Source organism: Molossus molossus, unplaced genomic scaffold (genome assembly GCF_014108415.1).
Source record: "Molossus molossus isolate mMolMol1 unplaced genomic scaffold, mMolMol1.p scaffold_m16_p_1, whole genome shotgun sequence".
Classification (NCBI taxonomy): domain Eukaryota; kingdom Metazoa; phylum Chordata; class Mammalia; order Chiroptera; family Molossidae; genus Molossus; species Molossus molossus.
Genome location: NW_023425344.1, coordinates 39,049,680 through 39,060,023, shown reverse-complemented (window position 1 = coordinate 39,060,023; position 10,344 = coordinate 39,049,680). Strand labels below are relative to the sequence as shown.

The following is a 10,344-nucleotide window of genomic DNA, read 5'->3' as shown; positions in this document are numbered from 1 at the left end:
AGGGTTTCATTTCTCTACATCCTCACTAGTGCTCATTTCCTTTTAATTTATTTTTTGTTAATCCTCACCTGAGGATATTTTTCCAATTGATTTTCTTAGATTGATGGAAGGGAGAGAGGGAGAGAGAAACATCAATGTGAGAGAGACACATTGATTGGTTTACCCCCAGTGGGGCTGGGATGGAACCTGCAACCCAGGTAGATGCCCTTGACTGGGAATCAAACCTGTGACCCTTTGGTCTGTGGGCTAATGCTTTAACCACTGAGCCAAACCAGCCAGGGCCTTCTTCTTTCTTCCTTCTTCCTTTTTTCTTCTTCCTTCTTCCTTCTTTGTTCTCCTCCTCCTCCTCTTCCTCATTCTCCTCCTCCTCCTTTTAATATGGAAGGCTTCATGAATTTGTGTAGCACCCTTGTGAGGGGCCATGCTGATCTTCTATCATTCCATTTTAATATAGGTTGTCCCAAAAATGTATACACAACTTTGAATAATTATAAAGCCAGTGTTTATTAAAATACATATCAATTTCAAAATGTAATAGATTCTACAGGCACCCTGCTGATGTAAGCATTCTGTGTTGTTGTTTTTTCTACTTTCTGGATGATTTTTAAAATTTTATCTTCCAACTCTTCTATTGAGTTTTAATTTCTGCTATTATACATGTAATTTTCAAAGATTGCTTTTTAAAAAGACTTTATTTTTTTAGAGCACTTTTAGGTTTACAACAAAATTGAGAGGGAGATACAGAGATTTCCCATAACTCCCTATTTTCATAGATGCATAGCCTCTCTCATGATCAACACCACTTACCACAATGTTTTTTTTTTGTTTGTTTGTTTGTTTGTTTGTTTTTTTAATCAAGGATGACCTTACACTGACACATCATAATCACTCAGTCAATAGTTTATTTGAGGGTTCACTCTTGGTGTTGTACATTCTATGGGTTTGAACAAATGTATAATGACATAGATCCATCATTATAATATCATATGAAGTATTTTCACTGCCCTAAAAATTTTCTGTGCTCTGCCTATTCACCCCCCCTTTCCCTGGAAACCATGAACTGAACAGACACTTCTCCCAAGAAGACATGGAAATGGTCAACAAATATATGAAAAGATGCTCAACTTCACTAACTATTAGACTAATGCAAGTCAAAACTATGAGATACCACCTCACACCTGTTAGAATGGCTATTATCAACAAGACAGGTAATAACAAGTGTTGGAAAGATTGTGGAGAAAAAGGAACCCTTGTTCACCACTGGTGGGAATGTAAACTGGGACAGCCACTATGGAAAACAGTATGGAGGCTCCTCTATGACAGCGGGCAAAGGGGATAAATAGAGAAATAAAGAGACTTTGCTTTGGGTGCTGCAGTGTGCAGATGATGTTTGATTGAGTTGTACACTTGAAAGTTGTATGATTTTGTGAACCAATGTCACCCCAATAAATTCAATAAAGAAATGGAATTCCATTCACTGGAACTTTCACAAATAAATAACAGAAGTCATTCAAGGTGATGGAAAGTCCTGGGATTGGAATAGTGAATCATTACAATGAGATAATGGCAGTTATTTGATAAATCCATTGCTTTTTAAATAGGTTATTCTCAAGAAAAACAGAATCAATACAGGATAAATTATTTACTAAAGAGCAATGAAGCAATAATATGAGGGTACAGCTTCTCACCAGTTCTGTGTATATGAAACACCTAACAATCATTTTAAGCCAAAAAGACTTTTTCTCAACTAAGTTCATTTTAATCATTTATGTAATCACAGAATAGTCTCTAATTCTTATTTGTGAACATCACAACAATTAACTGAAAAATATGATTAGTAAAACAAGAAGAAAAAAGGTATAGAGTTACCATATGATCCAGCAACCCCACTTCTGGGTATCCAAAAAAATAGAAAACATTTATTTGCAAAGATATAGGCACCCCTGTGTTCATTGCAGCATTATTCATTGTGACCAAGATATGGAAACAACTGAAGTGTTCTTTAATAGGTGATTGGATAAAGAGGATGTGGTACATATATACTATGGAACACTACTCAGCCATAAGAAAAGATGAAATACTGCTAATTGCGACAACACGAGTGGATCTTGAGAATGTAACGCAAGCAAAATAAGTCAGAAAAAGTTAAGAACCATATGATTTCACTCACACATGGGATATAAAACTGAAAGCAACAAATGAACAAATAAGAAAAAAAAAGAAAACTCATAGACACAGACAACAGTATAGTAGTTACCAGAGGAAAGGGGAACGAGGGGGCAGTAAAGGGTAAAGGGGATCATATATATGATGACAGAAGATTTGACTTTGGGTGGTGGGCACACAATGCAATATGCAGATGATACACCATAGAATTATACACTTGAAACCTATATAATCTTATTAGCCAATGTTACCCCTATAAATTGAATAAAAAAATTTTAATGTTTTAAAACATATGTTTCTCCAACATATAATAAGTAAAAGAATGTATCATTTAAAATGTTATATTTGGTCAAGATACTTTCATGCCTATTATATAATTATAGTAATTACATGTATAATGTTCAGATAAGAAAACTGAGGCATGAAAATCAGTTAAATAACCTTCTTAAGTATACTCAGCTAATGAGGATCTTTTTGGGTCTAGAAAAATCACAGTTTTCTTCTTCATCTATCTTTACCTAGTGGTGATAAGGTGTCCACTCTCTGGAGAGGAGTCCAGTTTGGGAAGATTTTTGAGCTGAACTGTTCCCATTTGTAACTACTATTTCCTGAGCATCTATTAAGTGCCTGGCTACATGCACATGTTTTACATGCCTTGTCTCATTAATCTTTATAATGATTCTCTTTCCTGACAGATAGGAAACTGAGACCTGCAGAGGTTAAGTAACTTGCCTAAGTGCACATGACGTATAACTGCAGGAATTAGGTTGGGAAACCAGGTCTCTGAGTAGAAAGCTCAGGTTCTTTCTGCATGCAGCTTCCTTTTGGGCACAGATTAACAGCTTAGTCTAGTGGTAAAATGGGCAATTACAATGATGTGGCAAGGTCTGTGGTGGGGTTACAGTGTGGTGTTATGAGAGCCTGTGGGAGGGGAATCTGGGAAACTCCCTGGAGGAAATAATCTAATCAGAGACCTGGTGGAACAGGAGGACCTCTCCAGGGAAGAAAGGGCCAAAGAGCATTTCAGGCCTAGTGATCAAAGAGACATTCCTGTCCATTGGGGAAACCAAAGTAATTTAACAAGTGCCACTGGGAAGGAGGCATGTGACAGGAAAGGTGGGAAAGGTAACAGGAGATGAGGCTAAAGAAGAAAGTGTGGGGAGGGAGGTCAATTAGAAAGATAAAATCGAATGAGGGAATCGGGAGTTTATTCTCAGGCCAATGCGGAACCATTTAAGTTGTTGTTGTTGTTTTAGCAGTTTAAAGGTTCAAGATATAAGGTGTTTTTTAAAAATATTTAGAAGTATGCAAAAATGTGCATTTTATAAAGATCATTCTGGTAGCTCAGGAAGAATGGATTTGAGAGGGACTGAAGTAGGGGAGGAGTCAAGAATGATTTTCAGATCTCTGTCTTGGGCAAGTGGACAACGTGGTACCAATCACTGAGATAGAGAACAGCCTCAGAAAAAAGTCTATTGCAGAATCTAGGAGAGTGCGCTGATTAATTAGAGCTGATTTTGCACAAGAAAGTCAGTGTATGTTTAGAACTAACTGGATAGACCTTTGTTCATGATCATTATCTATATTAGTTTTAGACTCAGCTTAAATCTTAAGAAATTTGGGTATTCTTGTACTCATCACTGTACTCTTCCCCCAGTTAAAAAAAAAGTTTGATTGTGGACATGGCTCTTTAAAAAATAAATTAAATTATACAAGCAACAGTGGCTTTCATTGATTTACTATTTTAGATAAGTTTCCATATAGAAAGGAAATACTAATATGAGATTAATTTTAAACTATGTATTTAGCAGATTTGCAACTTTTCTAGGTACTGATAATTACTAAAATTATATGAAACCAGAGGATTAGTGAAATTACACAATTCAATTTTTCAAAATGGATGTGGCTGTATGATAAGGCAAATGTTGCCTAATGTGATATATTTATTCATTTATTCCTTCCTCTAATATTTATGATCTTTAGAAAATGTTACTGTTGGTTGTTCTGGGCATTCTGTATAATATACAATGTTAAAAATAATAAAATTATACAGCTGGAAAAAAGTTGTGATAATTTAATTCTCTCATTGTACAGTTGAGAAAACTGGGCATCAGAAAGTCTCTTCTAAAATACTAAATCACTACTTTGTCCTTGGACACTGCATACTATTTCATGAAAAAACAAAAACAAAAACAAAACTGGTAACTTTAATCTTCATGTTCTTTTAATGTAATAAAAAGTAGAAAATAATACAGTTTGTGGTGAGGACTTAAATTTTCTCTTAAATACATCATTGAGTCTTAATGATTATTTTTAGGTGGAATGAAACTTCTCCTCAGTTGCTTTGGGAAACAATAACATGGATTAACTTCACATTAAGAGTGCTAATAGCATATGTGTATATAGAATACTGAAATATAAATCAATTTAAAAAGGCCATAGTGTACAAAAGAAACTTCTACCATTAAAGCTTCGAGTGTTTGCAAAATATCCATCATTTGCATAACCACAATTCCTACACTTTCTAATAATCAAGTTTCATATTGAGAGTTGATAAAATATAAAGCTTTTAGGAGCTATGTATTTCATATACACTTAACGACATTATACATTCTAAACACTCGATACTACTGTTTTGGCAAAAGAAGAGAACACACTTTTATATTTTATCAAGGAAAAAATTAAGTAGGTGAAAAAGTTTGCTCCTTTGTCAAAGATCAGTAGACTGTTCTATGGATTTTCATGGGTAGGACCATGAAGGCAAACAAATAATCTTGCCTGATAAAACACACTGTTTCTAACATGTTCAGGGATTAATCTGCCACAAATTAAATATTTCGTTCTTTACTATTGGGGATAATGAAACAATGTAGAAAGTCCTTAATAAAGGCAATGCAGTATTTAATGTGTCAGAAGCATCATATATAGTATAGGCTAGAGTCTGTGTGTGACATAACAGGAAATAGATATGTTGGTCTCTGCCCTTGGTTCCTGACACAGGGCTCCTAAAATCCTTATAAATTCCTAAGAGATAAGGGTACTAGAAGCATCTTTTGTTCTATTGAGGGGACTCTTAGTTGAGTCCTAGATGGCTCCTGGTCACCAGAAAGACCAAACCATAATTAGAAGCTTGGATTTTTTTTTTTTTTTTTCAGGCTCCGGGTGCTCACTTCTCCAGAGAGCAGGGAGGGGCTGGAAATGGAGTTAATAATTGTTCATGCCTATGCGAGGAAGCTTCCATAAAATTCCAATAGCACCGGGGTTCGAAGAGCTCCCAGTTGGATTCAGCTGATGTCCCAGAGAATTGCTTGGTGTAGGAAAAATAAATCTCCCTACGTTTGTTTGGTGACCAGAAGTGAAGCGTTGTGTGACTAGTAAAGAGAAAAATAGAACTGTAGATTTTTCTTCCTCACTGTTTCCCTCCTGGCACCCTTCACACGTAAGAGTCTTCCAAAAGACCCCAACTCTTCATAACCCTTTAAACTGCTCATCTTTTCTCTCTAAGAAAACATAAAAGGGCAGCCTCCTTCGACATTTGTATTTTCTCCCAACTGTGCATACTGCCATCGAGATTCCATATATTTCTGGCATAATTCAATTTTAAAGACTTTCTAATGGAACGAACCTGAGAAAAATGGCAAAGGACCAGTTCATTGGGTGGTTACTGCTTTATGACATTGTCAGTACTTAAAAAATAACTAAGGTGTACTTAACTTTGTTTCCCGGGACATTTAAAGCAAACAGATCCTTTGTTTCCCCACCCAAAACGTCAATAACTTATAAATCAGCCTCGTATTAGAAAGTCCGGGGCCCTCTGAGCTTGTTTATTCTAGCAGCAAAATAGAGCTGTTGGCTTTCACCACCCAGTTCCCTGAAGTTCTGTTTAGGGCTTTTTATCATCCTTCTTTCAGTTTTCTTCTTGAGGCCCAGATGCAAGTGACCTGCGTTCCAAGTAAAGGGCCTGGAGCGGGGCGGGGACCGCGGTTCTTTCCCCACTGGGGTCCCGGAGGACTGCGCGCTCCGTGCAGAACAGGGTGCCTCCCAGACCCAGGTCCCGAGCGCAGCGATTCGTGGTTAGAAAGAAGCTCCCGCGTACCTAACAATTCTCCAACTTGCACCCAGGGCCACATCTCTGCAGATCACTACCCGAGGATCCCTCTCACCCCCACTGAGAACGGATGTAAACGTTACATCTACCTCCACACCTTAACTTTGTTAGTTTCAACATAAAGGTTCACATTCCGCACCTCCGCGCACGCGTTTTCCGTTCCAGCAGCAACGACACGCTCGCGCCCCCTCCCCAACTCCAGCCCACTGGTTGGTTGCCAGGGACCCAAAGGGTCGCTGAGCCCAACAGGCGGGGCCGGAGGCGTGTCCTCCCCGGACCCCGCCCGCCAGCCGCCTCGGCGGATACAGCGGAGTCCCGGCTTCTCCCGACGGCGAGCCCGGAGCCTCCGCGTGCGCATGGCCCACGCCCCGCGCCCCGAGGGTTCCTCCGCGCCGCGCCCGGCGAGCGCGAGGGCGAGGCTCCGGCGGGCGGCCGCGGTCCTGGCGCACGTGTGCAGACTGACCCTGCACATGAAAAGGTAACAGCCACCCGGGTGCCGAGCCCCAGCGGCCAGCGCCACCTCTTCTGCGGGGACTGCCCTCGGAGTGCTGGTTCCGAAAAGCAGCCGGACCGCGCGGCTCCCTGGGCAGGACCCAAGGTGAACCAGCCATCGCAGCCAGGCCTCCTGGACTTGGCGGTCTTTCCTTGGGCAGGAAAGTCGCTGCCTTCCTTCTCCTGGGAACCGGTCTCACTGGTCCTTCCCACCTTCTTTTTTTTTTTTTTATCCTCACCCGAGGACATTTTCCATTTTTTGTTCAGATAGAGCAGGAGGGAGAGAGAGGAAGCGAGCGAGAGAGAAACATCGATGTGAAGGGACACATTGAGTGGCTGCTACCCGCACGACCAACCAGGGCCGGGGAAAAAGTGCAACCGATGCCCTTAGCGGGAACTGAACCCGGGTCTCTCTGTACCGCAGGCCGACGCTCTAACCGCTAAGCAAACTGGCCAGGGCCCTTCCCACCTTCTTTAGTCAGCTGTGAATAAGTGTGAATTTGGTTTCCAAAACTAGGAGACAACCGGAGGAAAAGCCTCCATTTTCCATATTTGCCTCTGGAGAAAGTAAAAACCAGAGAGGTGGCCCCAGGGACTTTGATTTTAATTTTTATTTTTTTATCTCATCTGAGGACATTTTTACATTTATCTTCAGGTAGAGCAAGAGGGAGAAAAGGGGGAAGAGAACGAGAGAGAAACATTGATGTGAGAGAGGCACATCGACTGGTCGCCACCCACACAACCCCAACCGGGCCGGGGACAAACTGCAACCGAGGCACGTGCCCCTAGCAGGAACCGAACCTGGACCGCAGGCCGAGGCTCTAACCGCTGAGCCTTTAAATGTCTCTCCAAGCATGGGTTGTAATTTTGTGGGCACTGTGTTGCTTGAGGAAGACTGGTTTCATGATTGGGTCACACAGTATAGGTGAGAGAGGGCTATTATGTTTGTTTTGGTTTCCTAGCACCCGGTAGGTGAAGAATCCATCTATTGAAGGTCTCCCACAGAAGTAACAGCTGATGTTGAGAAACACAGAAGTTTGATTTTGCTTGACTGTGAGCTTGAGGAAAATGCCATACCAAATGGATATGTGTACATATCTGGGCAGCCTCCTAGATGTGGCCTCTTTAGATTACTCTTAAGTAATGTTGGGGCAAAAATCTCACTCCTGGATGTCTAGCTGTGTAGGGCACCTGGCTAGCACTTGGGCAATGAGACACCTGGTAGTGGCACCTCTGAGGACACAATAAGAGCAACAACAATACAATTTATAGTATTTATCAAACATTTACTCTGTGCTATGTGTGATTCTAATTACATATATCATTTAATGTAAAGTGCTACTCAGGTGCTTTAATACATCATTTAGTTTTGACAAGCATATGAGCTAGCTGCTGTCATCAGTCCCATTTTACAGGTGAGAAAACAGAGACAGTTTTTTAGGCAAGTAGGTGACCCCGTTCTCCCGCTGCTATGAGTGTAGGCTGCCAGCAGCTCACAGCTGCACCTTTTCTCAAGAATGGCCCTTGCTGATGGAAGGTGTCTTGGCAGAAAATGCTCTTGAGGCATCGCCCCAAGACTCTCAGGTGTGGTCTGTGGCTGAAGGATGACTGAAAAGGAGGTACTGCAGCTGGACCCACATTTTTGCCTTGCTTCTTCCCTTTCCTGCTCACCTTACTTCCTTAACAGTTTTCACCTGAGAGCCTTAGATTTCACAAGAATCCTCACCTCAGGCTCTGCTTCTGTGAAACCCGACCTAAGATAACTACTTTGCTATACTGGGTTGTGAAGTTTTCCAAGTTTTATCTTTTATTCACTAGAGATATTTCTTTCTATGGAAAGACAAACAACCCATTGGCTCAAACATGTATCAGATGACTTTTTCTTCTGATTAACACAATGAACTGTATATGGAAGCTATGCTCCTAAAATACTGCATTATTTGTGTCAAGGATATGATAGAATGCAAAATTACAACCCCTGAAGTGCTGCTGGGCCAAAAAACAAAAACAAAAAACTCTGTTCATACCAGGGAGGGAGTTAGCCAGAGTGGGTGATAAGTATTTGTTCATTGGATTCTTGAATGATGAAACTGATTATGAGAAGGATACGTGTTAGTACAGACATACCTCCAAGGTATTGCAAGTTAGATTCCAGACCACTGCAATAAAGCAAGTATCATAATAAAGTCAGTGGCAGGACTTGCCTTCAATTTGTAAAAAAACCACAACATCTGTGAAGTGAAATAAAGCGAAGAGCAATAAAAGGAGGTACGCCTGTACTGTTTTCAGTAACCTTGTGGTGGTATAACTGACATAGTGGAAGTGTTCACTTTGATAAGTTGATATATGTACCCATAAACCATCATCACACTCAAAATACTGAAAATATCCATCACTCCCCAAAATTTCCTCAGCCCTTTTGGAATACCACCCATCCCAGCCCCAGGTCTGCTTTTTGATATAGTAACATAAGGTTGAAAAAGACTTTAGAGATCATGAGCTTCAGTCACCCAGTAGATGAGCATGCCTGGCTCAAGGCATTCGGGGACTTCCATGGGTAAGATCATGAGGGGAGTTGAAGTAACTGGGGCCAAGCTGCCATCTGCTCATGGGAAAGGAAATGGATACAAAGCTGGACTCTGATGACAACTTTGGTATCCAAGGCACAGATTCGGGAGCATGTGGCAAATTCAGATGAGGTCCAGGAAACTTTTGGGGTTGAGGCAGTTTGGGGTTTTGTTACAGGTAAAAGGAGATCCTGAGGGAGTGATGACATCCTTGAAATGCACAAGCAAACTCGCCACCAACATCTAGAACTCCAGGGGTGGCATGGGAAAGGGATCTCCTGGTGGGTGAGGCAGCTGATTTCTGTCCTTGAAGTTCATGATCCCCTTGGTTTTCTTACTGATCACTCCTGCCTATTGGAGACACACCCTTTAGCTCAAGTTTGCTATCTTGTAGCCCAGCTCAGACAGGGTTAGAATGCTCTGAAACACTTGAAGGTCTGGCAAAAACAAAAGAATGATAACACAGTGAGAACCATCATATAAGATAACCTGGTATTCAAAACAGTTTTCTTTGATTTATGGTCCTGCTCAGCTTCTGCACTATTTCCCATGCCTGGAAATCCCCTTCAACTCCTATTAGCCACATTAAAAAAGATTGAGGTGAGGAGAATTATTTTTAATATTTTCAACTCAATATCTCCAAAAATCATTTCAACAAGTAATCTATATAAAATTATTAATGAGATATTTTACATTTCTGTTTTCATACTAAGTCTTTGAAATCCAGTGGGTATTTCACACTTACAGCACATCTCCATTTGACTAGCTGTGGGTACATATTGGATGGTACACGCCTAGATGGAGCATTGTGGCCTGGATCCAAAATTAACAAGTGTTCTTCAGGGAGAAGAGGAAGAATATGAGTGTTATTTTTACACTTTGGAGTCCTAGTAGGCAGTCCTGTGGACAGCGATAATAGGCTTTGGGAAATGCACTCCTAGAGCATCAAGACAAAACATTTTCCAACTTCATTTTTCAGAGCAAAATAACAACATCCACAGTAAGGTGCAA

The 10,344-nt window shown here is 40.8% G+C and overlaps 1 non-coding gene across 1 annotated transcript; it reads right to left on the bottom strand.

The window, feature by feature from the left end:
* Positions 1-372: 372 nt before the first annotated feature.
* LOC118621932 lies at positions 373-478 on the bottom strand. The gene has a single exon (XR_004957849.1). It is a non-coding gene; the product is annotated as a U6 spliceosomal RNA (small nuclear RNA).
* Positions 479-10,344: the final 9,866 nt, after the last annotated feature.